At 42.2% G+C, this 14,975-nt stretch overlaps 2 long non-coding RNA genes across 2 annotated transcripts; both read left to right on the forward strand.

Moving 5' to 3' along the window:
* Positions 1-1,013: 1,013 nt before the first annotated feature.
* LOC123651134 lies at positions 1,014-3,774 on the forward strand. Its single transcript, XR_006739626.1, has 2 exons — positions 1,014-1,626; positions 3,725-3,774. It is a non-coding gene; the product is annotated as an uncharacterized LOC123651134 (long non-coding RNA).
* Positions 3,775-9,115: 5,341 nt separating this feature from the next.
* LOC123651135 lies at positions 9,116-12,833 on the forward strand. Its single transcript, XR_006739627.1, has 2 exons — positions 9,116-9,596; positions 9,859-12,833. It is a non-coding gene; the product is annotated as an uncharacterized LOC123651135 (long non-coding RNA).
* The last annotated feature ends 2,142 nt before the right edge of the window (positions 12,834-14,975 follow it).

Below are 14,975 nucleotides of genomic sequence, written 5' to 3' on the forward strand. Positions count from 1 at the left end.
TGGCAGATCAGTTGTAGCTGATCAGTTACTACTTTTATATTGGTTCCTTAGTAATCCCTTCTGTGCTTATATACATTGAAAAAGTACTTGTATCTTTTATCTTTTATTTCCTATGCTGTTAGCATAGGAGAATTCTGAGGCCAGCATAAGCATATTCTTAAAACACGTTTCTCATTGGAATGTCAGGGCTCAGCAGGAATGCCTCTGGGAAAAGTTTCTTTTTTTATTCTCTTGGTGTTTAGGGTACTCTCTGCTGAGCTTCACTTTCAGCAGTGTAGTGTTCTACCTAGTCTGAAATGTTTTTAGTATGGTGCCAGACAGCATCCCGTGTTCCCTACAAAGAAGACCGAGCAGAGCAGTTAAGTCACACTTTAGAAAGGTGGCTATTGGTTAGGGCAGAATACTGATGACCTTGGCATATTTTGGTGGTAGCTAGGCCAGGCCCTCAGCAAAGATACAGGAAATGAAAATGGGATTGTGTTATACCTCCCTATAACTACAGAAGATACCATATTAACCCATCGGTGTTCTTAACCTGATCCGTGAGCCTCAAGAGAATCATAAACCTGGATTGTTTTTATTTTATTAAAAAAATTTTTTAAATCTATTTTTATTGATGTCGGAGAGGAAAAGAGAGGGAGAGAGAGAAACATCAATGATGAGAAAAAAATCATTGATCGGCTGCTTCCTGCACTCCCCTCACTGGGGATCGAGCCTGCAATCCTAGCATGTGCCCACACCAGGAATCAAACTATGACCTCCTTGTTCATAGATTGACACTCAATCACTGAGCCATGCCAGCCAAACCTGGGTTGTTTTTAAAAGCTTGCCGAAACAAGTTTGGCTCAGTGGACAGAGCTTCAGCTTGTGGACTGAAAGGTTCCAGGTTCGATTCCGGTCAAGAGCATGCACCTTGGTTGCGGGCACATCCCCAGTAGGGGGTGTGCAAGAGGCAGCTGATCAGTGATTCTCCCTCATCGATGTTTCTAACTCTATCCCTCTTCCTCTCTGTGAAAAATCAATAAAATATATTTTTAAAAAAAAAGCTCTGTGAGCATATGTGTTTTGTTTTGTTCCTGAGGAGAAGGTTCCTGACTTAGAGAGAGCAGTCAGTAACCCACTCAGGATTAGGAACCACAGTTCTAGTCAACCTCTCATTTGACAGGATGAGGAGACCCATCTTGGCCTAGGGTCACAAAGAACCAAGATTTAATGCATAGCCCTGGATTCCTCTGGTCCAGGAATCTCCTGTGCTCACCCACACCAGCCTGTTGTATTGACCTCTGATGACACATTTGAATCATATGCCAGACTCAAACCAAGGTAAATTTCTATCTTGTTAGAATTTTAGGGTAATTGAGTTAGGTGGCAACTAGTGGCCAATTTATTTTTTGCCTGTTTGTGTCATTTAAAAAAGAATCTAGCATGTGCTCATTAAAAGATTTGGAAAAGTGGAAGAAAACAGCAACAAATTCACTCCTAGTCTCAACGTTCTTAAACATAGCCACTAATGGTATTTTAGTATTTCTTTTAGTCTCTCTGTAGATAAGGTGTGTGATTGGGTTTAACTTTGGTTGTACTCATGCTGTGTATTTTATATTATGCTTTTTTTTCATTTAATACCTTGTATTTTTCAATATTATAACAGTGGTGTATTTATTTATACTCCTTGCCTAATCAAAATGTATTTCAGGCACAGTATTAGCCGTTTTTAGAGCTAGAGAATAAGCTATATAACTGGAGGACCAAAGATGTGTGCCAGTTTCATTGCCCAGGTTTTAGACTTGGTGTCATGGAGGAGGTTTTATAGGTGTTGCCAATGCACTTAGAGTTTAAAGGGTATGTGACAAGGGAAGCTTCCACTGCTAGAGCTGTGAGTGTCTTTGCATTTGGATATCTAATGAGAACACTGAAAACATTTTAAAACATATATTTTTATTGATTTCAGAGAGGAAAGGAGAGGGAAAGAAATAAAAACATCAACGATGAGAGAGAATCATTGATCGGCTGCCTCCTGCACGCCCAATTCTGGGAATTGAGCCTACAAACTGGGCATGTGCCCTGACCAGGAATCGAACCATGACTTCCTGTTCATAGGTTGATGCTTAACCACTGAGCCATGCTGGCTGGGCCATTGAAAACATTTTTTTAAAATATATTTTATTGATTTTTTTTACAGAGGAGGAGAGAGGGATAGAGTACTAGAAACATCAATGAGAGAGAAACATCGACCAGCTGCTTCTTGCACATCCCCTAACAGGGATGTGCCCACAACCAATGTACATGCCCTTGACTGGAATCGAACTTGGGACCCTTCAGTCCGCAGACCGATGCTCTACCACTAAGCCAAACCGGTTTCGGCTGAAAACATTTTTAAAAGACACCTAAAAACTTTTTTAGGGTTCTAACTGGTTTGGCTCAGTGGATAGAGCGCTGGCCTTCGGACTGAAAGGTCCCAGGTTCAGTTTCAGTATAGGGCATGTACCTCGGTTGTGGGCGCATCTCCAGTAGGAGCTGTGCAGGAGGCAGCTGATCGATGTTTCTCTCCCATCGATGTTTCTGACTTTTCCTCTCTGTAAAAAATCAATAAAATATATATTTTTTAAAAATTCTTTTAGGTATGCATGTACTTTATAATTGTGTGATATGTGATGTGATAGCATACCTTTGGGATGGGGGGAAAGGGAATTTATTTTCCTTAAAGAAATAGGTTATTGCCCTGACTGGGTGGCTCAGTTGGTTAGGCTTTGTCTTGTGCACTGAAAGGTCACCACCAGGTCCACTTCCAGTCAGGGCACCGGGGCACATACTCACCTTGTGGGCTTAATTTCCTGGTCCCGGTGCAGCCAATATGGGAGGCGGCCAGTCTGATGTTTCTCTCTTTCTCCTTTTCTCTCTAACAAAATCAATAAAAACCTTTATTTTATTTTTTTTTTAAGTTATTGACCCATGTATGGTGTTGAATGATAATTGCCTTAAATGTCTGGAGGTCAAGTTCATATTGATGGGTTGGTATGGAATTAAATGTTTGTGGTATGATCTTAAATTCTATTCTGGTCCCTGGCACTGGCTTCTGATCTTCTACAACTCAAATGGGAACAGAAGCTGAACTTGTTTTCCAAGGAGGACTAAAGCTGCTTTTGTTCTTTGGAATCTGTTTTGTTTCCAACAGTTTGCTTCTCTCACCCCACATCCTTGCCTGGTTTTTCACTTATCAGAGCAATGCTCCATGTCCTAGCAGGGTTGGCATCTCTGTGGTAGAGTTTCAGCTAATCTTAAAGGTTCATATTGATAACTATGATGTGATTACACCAACTTCTACAAGTAATAAAACTGCAAGGTATGGAAAACACGAAGCCTCTTAAAAGTGGCAGCAGCACCCGGCCAGCATGCTCAGTGGTTGGTCACTGACCCATGAACCAGGAGGTCACAGTTTGATTACTGGTCAGGGCACATGCCCGGGTTGTGGGCTTGATCCAAAGTAGGGGGCATGCAGGAGAGTGATTATCTTTCATCATTGATGTTTCTAACTCTCCCTCTCCCTTCTTCTCTCTCAAATGAACTAAAAACAAAAAACAAAAAAAAAGCATCTTAAACCACAGCATTTTCCTCTGTGGCCACACGGGGGCACCTTTGGCCCCTTTTTCAAACGCCTTAACTGCACTGTGGGAATGGAGCAAATTGTGCGCTTGGTATTTTCTTGAAATACCCATTTGCTACCCAGATAAATATTTTTATGTAAATAAAATTTGAAAAATAAAGGTAGAAAGAAGAGAAAAATCCATTACCCTATGGTGTTTTTATCTGGACATAATTTTTCAACTTTTTATGTTTATGGTCACAGTGGACTATATTTTTCTTTCTTTCCATCTGTCCTGCTACTCTAGAATATATCCAAGTAGGGTCAGTCCTTTGGATCAAATTTTTTTTTTTGGTATCTAGTTAATTAGGGTGGATGGTTAGTGAGCTTACACAGTAACTTTTACTCTTGTTATACGAAGAGTAATACAGAGAGTTATAAGAAAGAAACTGTTTTCAATGTTCTTTTGTCTTTTCATTCTTTTGGTTTATCTGGCTGGCTGACTAGCATGCATGTAATGTGTTGTTTACATGAATAGATGGCACAGTTGGCTCTTTGTTGGTATGTATTTTAATAGGTTAGCTGGGCCTGGGCCTCCTTTCCCACAAGGGCTGTTTCTGTGTAGAACATGTATATTACTAACCTGGGGTCTGTGGGCTCAGGAAGAAGTTCCATCCACCCTTATTTGCGTGGCACATAATCAGATGTTCTAAGTGGCCACCCAACAGATCTGCATAGTAGGAGGAAGAAGGTTCATTTTGGAAAATCAAGGAGCCCTCTGAGAGTAGGAAAGTCTCAAAGATAACAGCAGTTTTTTTGTTTTTGTGTGTGTGTGTGTGTATGTGTGTTTAATATATTTTTTTTGATTTTTTACAGAGAGGAAGGGAGAGGGATAGAGAGCTAGAAACATTGATGAGAGAGAGACATCGACCAGCTGCCTCCTGCACACCCCACACCAGGGATGTGCCTGCAACCAATGTACATGCCCTTGACCGGAATCGAACCTGGGACCTTTCAGTCCGCAGGCCGACGCTCTATCCACTGAGCCAAACCGGTTTCGGCAATAACAGCAGTTTTATAGCCATCCAGGAAGCACCCCTTGGAAAGGAAGCTGGTGCTTGGGAGACTGGATTTGCTGAATGGACAGTAACCTCAGTAAAACTCAGAGGTGGCTTGCTAGTAGAATAAATTGGCTTCTGCCTCCTGGAGCAGGGCCTTTGAGGTCCCAAACCTTCCTAATGCTCCCAGCACAAATCTCTAGGTGCTCGAGCCAGCACAGTATTAGCCCTACATGGGTCTCACCCCACAAGCAGCAGGGCCTCACATACATGCCAGAGAGTTCCCACTCTGCTCTGTAAAGGCATTCAGATCCTCTGCGGTGCCTCGCCCAAATGACTAAAGCAGCGGTTTATTATTTTAATTGCTGGTTGGAGCAGCTAATGCCGCCTTTTGGAGGATATGCTTTTACTCCAGGGACTATGTTGTGGCTGAGTGAGGCCTTGCACCGCCAAATGCCCTTTGAGGTGTAGCCTACCCGCCTGTCTCAGCTCAAGCAAAAATATCAGGGACTCTGGGCTCTCCTCTGGGAAATGGAAGAGCCAGGGAAATGAGATAAGAAGGAATGAACTAGAAAGTGCAAGTGAACTTGGCATAATTGGCTTGTATAGTTGTTCTTAAGAGGGCAAAGGATGTTTAAATCCTACACTATTTAGCCAACCTAAGGGAATGAAAAACAAAAAAGCACAGGCCTCACAGCTTATCAGACCTTAGTTTACATTCCAGTTCCACTTACAGGATAAGTCCATTTCACTAAGCCGTGGCTTCCTCATTCAAAAGATGAGGAATTCTTGCTTCTCAGAGTTAGAGCTGCAGTGAAATGAGAGAAGTACGAAAACATCTGAAAGGGCAAACAAAGAGTGGGCTTCCCAACTTGTTCATTTCTTTGTATTCTTTGAGTTTTCAATTTCTAGGCAGGAAATCTTCTAGTACATTCAAGTGAAAAGTCCCAAGACCTCAAGTATAAAATTGCAGGTGTATGCTATCACTTTTTGAACAGGAGCAAAAGTGAAGCTTCTATGTACCGCAGAAGTGAACAATATTGATTGGCTGTCTTTATATAAATTGTATCATTTAGTAACCCTGCGAAGTGGTATGGTGTCCTTGTGTGATAACTTAAAGAGATGAAAGCTCAGAGAACTTAAAGTGACTTGTCCTAAGTTTACTCACAAAGCCAAGTCAAAGAAATGAGATTTGAACCCAGGCCCAAACACCCAAGATAACAGATCTCACAATTTGGAAATAAAGTTCCATGCTAATTTGACCCACCTCTAGGGAAGGAGACGTCAATTATTTGACACAGGGAAGAGACAAAAAGCATCTTTTACCCATTCTAATCACTTAGCACTTTAAGGTTATATTATTTTCCAGCCTATGATCAATGAGAAAGATTTAATGAGTGAAATTACTTGTGATTAGTTCTTAATTTATGCTACCAAATTTTCATAGAGTTTTGTATTTGGCAGTAGTGCGGATCATTAAGGAGTTAGTAAAACCACAAAATAAAATTCTAGAGCATGTACATGTTGGATCAGAATCAATGTAAAATAACTAAATAACTGATAATTAGGTAATGAGTCCCACACAATACCTAATTGTATAATAATTGAAGAAGGGTTTTAAAATATTTTAGTAGACAGCACTAAATATTTCAAATGCAGAACACAAAACTGATGTGCTTTTTAATCTCGCTGGAGAGGATAGTGATTGTCAGAAAACTAGCAAGTTGTCTTCCCAGGTAGTGTGAATGAACTCAGAATCTGAAGAAAAGAAAAGGCTGCCTGCCATCTGGTGGAGCCATTCAGGGAGGGTGGCCTGAGAGTCTAGAAACCAGAGCCAGGAAATTCTCAGCTGAGGGACTTGGCACTAGCAGCCAGTCCGCCCCTAGAGAAATGTGCTGCTGTTGCTGCTGCTGCGCTGCCGCCATCCAAAAGAGAAGGCCATCCAGGGAGCACAGCTGGGCCTGGGCCTGGGCCTGGGTGAGGCAGGCCTGCTCCCATAAATTGGCTGGAATAGAGGGGTTTCTAGTCTCCTCTGACAGGATCCTTAATTCCAACTGGCTTGTCCCAGGATTCTTGCCTTGAGAGGCAAAGGTGGACATTATGGACCCAACTCTGGCCTGCATTTCAGTGACCTAGATAAGTACTAATAAGGACTTTTTTATCCACAAAGGGAAGTACAGTACTTCCTCATCTGCCCCACAGGCAGGCAACTAGGGATAGCTCATGCTCTGACTAGAAGGAAGTAGCTTTTATTCAGTTCCTGTTGGTTATTGCCATGTAAAAACAGGTGCCCAGTGTTGTTGGATCTTTTCATTTTTTTAATTTGGAATTTATAGATTCCAAATTAAATAAAAGAATTACATATTGTATTACAAATGTCTCCTTTCACCCCCATTGACCTCCCCCAGCCACCCCACCCCCCAGCACATGTCCGCACATCCTTAGTGTCTCTGTCCATTGGTTATGCTTATACGCATGCATATAAGTCCTTTGATTGATCTCTTACTTCCCCTGGATCTTTTCATTTCTTTGAGGGAAGTCAGAAATCCAGATCTGTGAGAAATTTACCTAATTATGAATCCTAATTCGGTATTTTAGGGAAATCTTAGTAGAACCTTTTCTACCTGCAGGTGTTAGAACTGTAACTATTTGCAGCCTTCACTGTCCTCACTCTCACTTACTTCAACTATTGAAGTCTAATTCCTGCCCACTCGCCTTTTTTTTAGTTTTCACTCTAAAATCAATGGGGAAAATTCCTTGGGTGAGAGAGTGAAAGGAAGGGGGAGGGACACAGAGAACCATGGATGTGAGAGAGAGACATTGATTGGTTGCCTCCCCCACACGCAACCTGGGGGCCCGGAATCGAGCCTGCAAACAAGGTATGTGCCCTTGACGGAATCAAACTCAGGACCCTTCAGTTCGAGGGCCGATGCTCTAACCATGGAGCAAAACTGGCTAGGGCTAGAGTTTTCATCTCCTTCTAGATATATATATATATATATATATATATATATATATATATACACACACACACACACACACACACACATATATATATATATATATTTTGGGAGGGGGGGTGTGGATTCCACATATGAGTGAGATCATGTGATACTTGTCTTTCTCTGACTGGCTTATTTCACTTAGCTTAATACTTCCAGGTCCCTTCATGCTGTCTCAAAGGGTAAGAGATCCTTCTTTTTTTACTGCTGCATAGTATTCCATGGTGTGAATACATCACAGATTTTTTTATCCACTTATCTACTGATGGGTACTTGGGCTGTTTCCAGATCTTAGCTATTTTAACTTGTGCTGCTATAGTCTTGATCACCAGACATCCTCCCAGCTGTTCAGTTATCTCTTGTCCCTCTCCTTCAGTACCAGGATTAAAATCTTCCCCCTCCGAATTATCTTCCAAATCAGGCTCAGCCTCTCCATCCCTAGTGCCACTGCCTCAGTGCTGTTCATCTCACCTGAACTGTAAGGGTAGTCCGCACCATTTCTGGGGAACTTTGGAGCGAAGCATCGAAGAGATCAGCTTTAGATGGGTTTGGGGGAGGGGGAGAAATATGCTTTGGGGGGTAAAATGGGACAGCTTTCAGAATAAAGACTAGTTGGGAAGTAGACCCACAGCAATAGATCAGGCTGGTTGAGAATAAGAAGTATGAGCCCCTGGCCAGGTAGTTCAGTTGGCTGGAGCATTGTCCTGCAAGAAAAGGTTTCAGGTTCGATTTCCGGTCAGGACACAGCTAGGTTGTGGATTTGATCCCCAGTTGGGGAACATATGAGAGGCAACCGATCATTGTTTCTCTCTCATTCTCTCTCTAAAATCAATAAAAACAGTGGTTGGGCATTGACCAGGAGGTCACAGTCAAGCCATCAGGGCCCATGCCGCACTGCAGGCTCAGTCTCCTCTGGGGGATGTGCAGAAGGTAGCCATCGATGATACTCTCATCACCGATGTTTCTGTCTCTGTCCCACTCCCTTTCTTTCGCTGGAATCAGTAAGTAACTGCCAAAGTCCAAAGTATCCCCATAATATTGTGAATTTAATTTAAAAAAAACAATTTGCAATGACTATTATAAAAATAAATATATTACAGTTCAGGTGTTCTTGAATATTTTTAGCTGAAAATTCTCATGAAAAATGACTTTAAAGTTGGTCAGGGCTGCCATTTAGGAATATATATATATTTTTTATAGATATGAGTGGCGGGTGTGGAAGGTCCTTTGTTTGAGTTTCCAGATGCCTACAATGGGTTAAAAAAAAAAAAAAAAAACACTAAAAATCAACAAAAGCATATCCTCAAGTGAGGATTTAAAAAAAAAATAAGTATGGCCGAAACCAGTTTGGCTCAGTGGATAGAGCGTAGGCCTGCGGACTGAAAGGTCCCGGGTTCGATTCTGCTCAAGGGCATGTACATTGGTTGCGGGCACATCCCCAGTAGGGGGTGTGCAAGAGGCGGCTGGTCGATGTTTCTCTCTCATCGATGTTTCTAACTCTCTATCCCCTCTCCCTTCCTCTCTATAAAGAATCAATAAAATATATTTTAAAAAAAAGTATGAGGCCTTTCCTGATAAAGCTCATAAAATTTTCCCCCCTTTGACATAATTTTATAAAAGTAATGCATTGTCACTATACAAAATTTATAAAATAATGAATAAAAGTTTACAATTCCATTACTCAAATGGAATTATTTTACATTTTATCTATCTTAGTATTTTTAAATATGTATATATTTTTAAATAGTAAATATAGGATCATATTATATATTACTGTTTCATAATCTTTTGCATTTAGCAACGTATTATAACCTTTGCTAATTATAAAATTAGTCTATGTCAGAAAACTTGTGAAAATAAAAATTACCCGTAATCACACTGCCCATTAATATTTTGGTTTATTGACAACCTTGTTTTCTTCACATGCCCTATTCTGATGGTTACTTCACTAAACCAGTTGTTTTTTTTTTTTTTTTTTTTTTTTTTTTTTTTTTTTTTTTTTAAATACATTTTATTGATTTTGTACAGAGAGGAAGGGAGAGAGATAGAGAGCTAGAAACATCGATGAGAGAGAGTCATCAATCAGCTGCCTCTTGCACAGCCCCTACTGGGGATATGCCCGCAACCAACGTACATGCCCTTGACCGGAATCGAACCCAGGACCTTTCGGTCCCCAAGCCGACGCTCTATCCATTGAGCCAAACCAGTCTCGGCCCAGTTGTTTCTTGTTGGAAATTTAGGTTTCCTGCTTTTCACTATTGTATTAATAATGCTTTAGTGAATATCTTTATACAAAAATTAATGTTTCTTATTACTTTAGTATAAGTTTATGTAAGAATCACTGAAGCAGCCCTGGCCAGTGTGGCTCAGTTGGTTGGGCTTTTCCTGGCACTGGAGGGTTGCCTGTCCAATTCCTGGTCAGGGCACATGCCCAGGTTTTGGGCTTAATCCCTGGTAGGGCATGAAGGAGGCAGCCAATCAATGTCTCGCTCTCACATCAATGTTTCTCTCTCCCTTTCCCTGTCTCTAAAAACCATTAAATGTTAAAAAGAAAAGAAAAGTAAAAAAGAATTACTGAAGCAGAGGATATAATTCTTAAAGGTTCTTTTTAAAAAATACATATTTTTATTGATTTCAGAGAAGAAAGGAAAGGGAAAGAGAGAAACATCAATGATGAGAGAGTCATGGATCAGCTGCCTCCTGCACACCCCCTCCTGGGAATGGAGCCCTCGACCCGGGCTTGTGCCCTGACCAGAAATTGAACTGAATCGAACAGTGACCTTCTGGGTTCATAGGTTGAGGTTCAACCACTGTGCCAAGCTGGCCAGGCTTTTAAAGGTTCTCTATATACTTGGCTAATTTGCTCACTAAAAAGGTTGTACTAGTTTACATTTTTATAAGTGCTTGTGTTTACCGCATGTTTGATAGCAAACTAATTTTTAGAAACCCTTTTAATATATAGGCAAGAATATTTTCATTGTTTTAATTTTATTGTGATATTGGCAAGGTCAGACATTTTCTATATATTTACACATATTTATGTTGTATATATTCATATATTGTTTTATAAAATTTAAATTATGTCTGTGTTCATTTTTCTATCCAGGTGTTCTTTTTATTGAATTGCTAAGGCACATCTACCAATATTTTCCTCCATTTTGTCATTAACCTTTTCCTTTTATTTATGGTGATTTTGTTGGTTTTTACAGTTCAGGAGCTTTTAGAGGGTTTATGTAATCAAATCTGTCAGGCTGTTCCTTTATATTTCCTTTGTGGGTAGACACCTCCTTCACCCTAGGAGCAACAAAAATGTCTGCCTATATTTTATATGGCTCTATTTGGCATTTTTTACATTTAACACTTGAATTGATGTTGGTTTATGGTTTGAGATTCAAGGACCTGTTTAACAAATGTTCAGAGTTATCACAGAGTTACACGTTAGAGCCCCACCACTGCCATCTGCGATGTCTCTGGTGGGTATGGGGACGTGAGCAGACTGTGAGGCTGGTGGATGTACTCTCCAATCTCCCAGCCTGAAGGGCTGGGAGAGGCACAGGCTGACATGTGGCTCCTAGAGTGTCCCTATATAGACTCGCCCAATGGGGCCTGGGGCCTTGATAAGAATTCTGGTTGCAGGCATGGAGCTGAACCCTGGATCCAGGCAGTCTGTTCAGTGACAGGCCACTCACTACTCTGGGCTTTGCATAGTCCTCTGAAAGGGCATCCGTTAGAGTGCAGGTAGCTGATCTCTTGGGTTTTAAAGACTTGATCTGCAGCCTTGCTTTTAGGTATGAGCTTGGCTTGCTGGGACAGTAGAACTTAGTCTTTTCTGGGGGGCACCGATTGCATTCCAGCCCTGAACCCTGGGAGGGGCCTTCCCTATCATCAACACCCCCCACCCCAACTGATCCAGCTGGCTCTTGACTCCTTTTGTAAGACTTTACCTTTCTCTACTGACTTTGTTCAGTCTCACTCCCAAGGTCTGAATTAGTTTACTCTACGGCCACAGCTTCCTTCCCCGCACCCCTCCAGAGGACTAACTGAAGCCCTCATCCTTTCCCTTGTGCCTTTTCCCACTTTATCAGCTTCCTCCTTCCTAAGTCATCCACATCCTAAGTCTCTAGCTGCACAGTGGCTAGCCTCTTTGGTTTCTCAGAAAAGTTCATAGTGCCTGGTTCCTCCCTCTTTGCTTTTGAACTGCATATCTTTCCTTATTACTCAGTGTCCACACCCAGGGCGGTTGCCTGGATAAAAATCTGCCCCTTCCCCCAGTCACCTTTTTAGGCCAGCTCCCCCTGAAGTATCCCTGTCTACCCGGGTCCAGTTAGGAACTCTTAATTCCTCAGAGTGGCCTGAGGCAGTGCAGTGTCCTCTGAGATCCTCTGCTTTGCCTTCTCACTCATTTGCTAAGCTTGTTTATTGAGCACCACTGAGCAGAGTTAATGCTATTCCTGTCTTTAGCCTGGAAGGAAGAGGTTATCTCCCTATCTTCAGGACTCTGGACTCACTACCCTCGCTGGCCTGTTTCACATAGTCCGAGGAGAACCAGGCCACCTCTCTCCCAGCTGACACTGAGCAGCTTTGAGACATCTCTTGGGAGTTTGGACTCAGTGATCTCAACTCTTCCAGTTATGACAACGTGAGAGGCAATGAAGAGGGGAAAGTACATGGATGGCAAGGTGGAACTTGATGGTTCCTGTTTCATAGGTTCAGGAAAGGTCCTTTGACAACTCACCAGGAGTGGAGGATGGTAGGTAAAGACTTAGATGGGAGAGCCCACTTCAGTGATGATTGAATGAGTATGTACTCCCTTCAGATTCACCTCTATTAAAATAATTCAAAACCCTGGTCATCATTCGTTGTAGGCTTATCAGGAATCAGGTTCAGCTGGCTAACCCTACTTTAAATTCACTTTTTTCTTATTCCTTCTTATAAAAAATATTGTTATTGGGGACCCTAACCTTCTGAAATGAGTATCTCAGTACTCTGAGTCTTTATGTAATCATATGATGCTGTGCTACTTCCAGCGCGTGGTAAAGAGCAAAGCTAACCTTTTGCGGGTATTATATGGAGTTCTGCTCTGTGACCTTTACCCCACTCTGGCTTACCAGAGGATCAGCTGGCCTTGGCTACAAGGATACCCAGCCCAGTGCTGGCCCATGGTAGGCACACAATAAATATTTGTTAAATGAATAGTGTCTGGTGTGTCTCTGGGTGGACTAGTCGTCTGCTGCTTCCTCTTCCTCTCATAGCTGACTTTCTCTTTCTGGTCTTGTTTTAATTATGATAGGTGGGAAGCTCCCTAAAGCCACTTGCAAAATTTCAGAGGTCAGGCATGGACTGTTAGGACACCTGGGATCTAGTCTGGATGCCTGTTTATATGGCTTTGTCGGGGTAAGTGGGGGGCATGGGAGAGAGTCTCATTAGGAGATGTCTCTAGCTCAGCATATTAAAAAGTTGAGGGGTTTGATCTGGGCATTAGGGTGCACACGCCTGGAGAAGGAAGATTGAAAATAGAAATCTCATGAAAAGCACTCATTGATGGATGATGGCCCAGGTTTCTTCTGCCACAAAGGTATTAATTGATTTATGGTCCCTCTGAGCACCTAGAAGGCACAAAGAAACTTCAGAACAACTGTTTTTGAGATGCCTGGGCTTTGGATCATTCCCAAAATGTGCTAACCTTTCTGCTAAAACATAAAAAATAATTTCCCATTCCATTGAATGAATACAATTGGCAGCTTCTACCTTAGTTCCACCCCCTTGGGACAGGAAGCTGAGGCTAAAACATTAAACAGCCCTTCTGTTCACTCCCCTCTCCTTTTATTCCTCATCCATTACCTTGACAGAGATACCTGCTCATTCCCCATCTAGGGGAATCTTAGTTGGTGAAAATAAATCTGTTTGATCATTTTTCTGTGGGCAACTCTAGGCCCAGAAAGAGCCTCCTTTCTGAACTCTTGCTTTTGCCTGACATCCCCTGGCTGCTGTCCCCACATGACCCAAATAAACAGATGATCATGTGAAGCCAGTAAGGCTGTTTGTTTTAAATAGCAAGCATCTCCACTAAGCTCTGGAGCAGATGGGGTATTGGGGGCAAGGGAGAGACTGGCATTTGAATCTGTTCACTTTTATCTCCTGCTTCCCCATTAAAGAAAAAGTGTCTTTAGAATATTACTTAGCAAAGTGGTGCCTTCTAAATATGAAAGAGCTGGCCCTGGCAAGAAGAGTCGGGAACATTGGACTTCAGCCTCTAGAAGAGTCTTCGAGAGCTGAATGTGTGCCGTGACTGCCTGAGGAAGAAGGGGATGGCAGATGTAGCTCTCTGAGCATCCTGGGTCACTGGGCAGAATGGTCCAGTGCCTACCCCAAACACAATGAGAACTTGGTCAACAACGTTATTTCAGTCCACTATTAGGTATACTGTGTACCTCCCCTCCTCCCCCATCACATACACCTATAGATTGCCTTTAAACTTGCCATGTTCTTTAGTTTTGCAGTTGGCCAGGCCCAGTAACACTGGTAGCAGGTTGCAGGCACCTCAAAGGAAGCAGTGTCAAAACCAGCACAGATCCAGCCCTTCCAGGAAAAGGGTATTTACTCATCCTATGGAGAACTGGGATGTTCGTTTCCAGCTTCATCATAAACAGCCAGTGGCATCCAGGCTTTTTTGTGTGGAAAGGTCAGAGTCCTTTGTAGATGTGCTGGGAAACAGCCCCTTTCCTCTCATTGACCAGGATCTGTGTAGATTTTTTTTCCTTTATAGATTGATTTGAGAGAGACATTGATTTATTGTCCCTCTTATTTATACATTCATTGATTGATCCTTATATGTGTGATCGAACCCACAACCTTGGGATCCAACTCACAACCACTAGGAGGGAGCTGTAACCAGCTGAGCTACCGTGTTTCCCCAAAAATAAGACCTAGCGCATGGAAAGATAAGACATCCCCTGAAAATAAGACCTAGCGCAACTTTGGGAGAAAAAATATAAGACCCTGTCTTATTTTCCGGGAAACGGGGTACTTCATCAGAGCATGTGCAGATTTTATTTCCCTCAAAGGTAAGGAGCAAAGCCTATGTACCAGCTTTCAATGGGTCTAGCCCTCTTCTAGTCCCCTAATTAAGAATTTATCCCTCTAAGGTCCAGTGGGGATGGAAGGCAATGGATTGGCAGGGTGGTTGGCCAAAGAGAGCTCCTCATAAAGGTTTGCTTTTTGGTTTTGTATGATGGTGATGCCCAGGCCATGGGATCTTAAAACCAAATGACATTGTCCCACTGCACTGGTTAACAAAGAAAGAAAGCTGTGGCCAGGACTGAGAGGGCCCAGGCC

The sequence above is a fragment of the Pipistrellus kuhlii genome, unplaced genomic scaffold, assembly GCF_014108245.1.
Source record: "Pipistrellus kuhlii isolate mPipKuh1 unplaced genomic scaffold, mPipKuh1.p scaffold_m20_p_39, whole genome shotgun sequence".
NCBI classification, from domain to species: Eukaryota; Metazoa; Chordata; class Mammalia; order Chiroptera; family Vespertilionidae; genus Pipistrellus; species Pipistrellus kuhlii.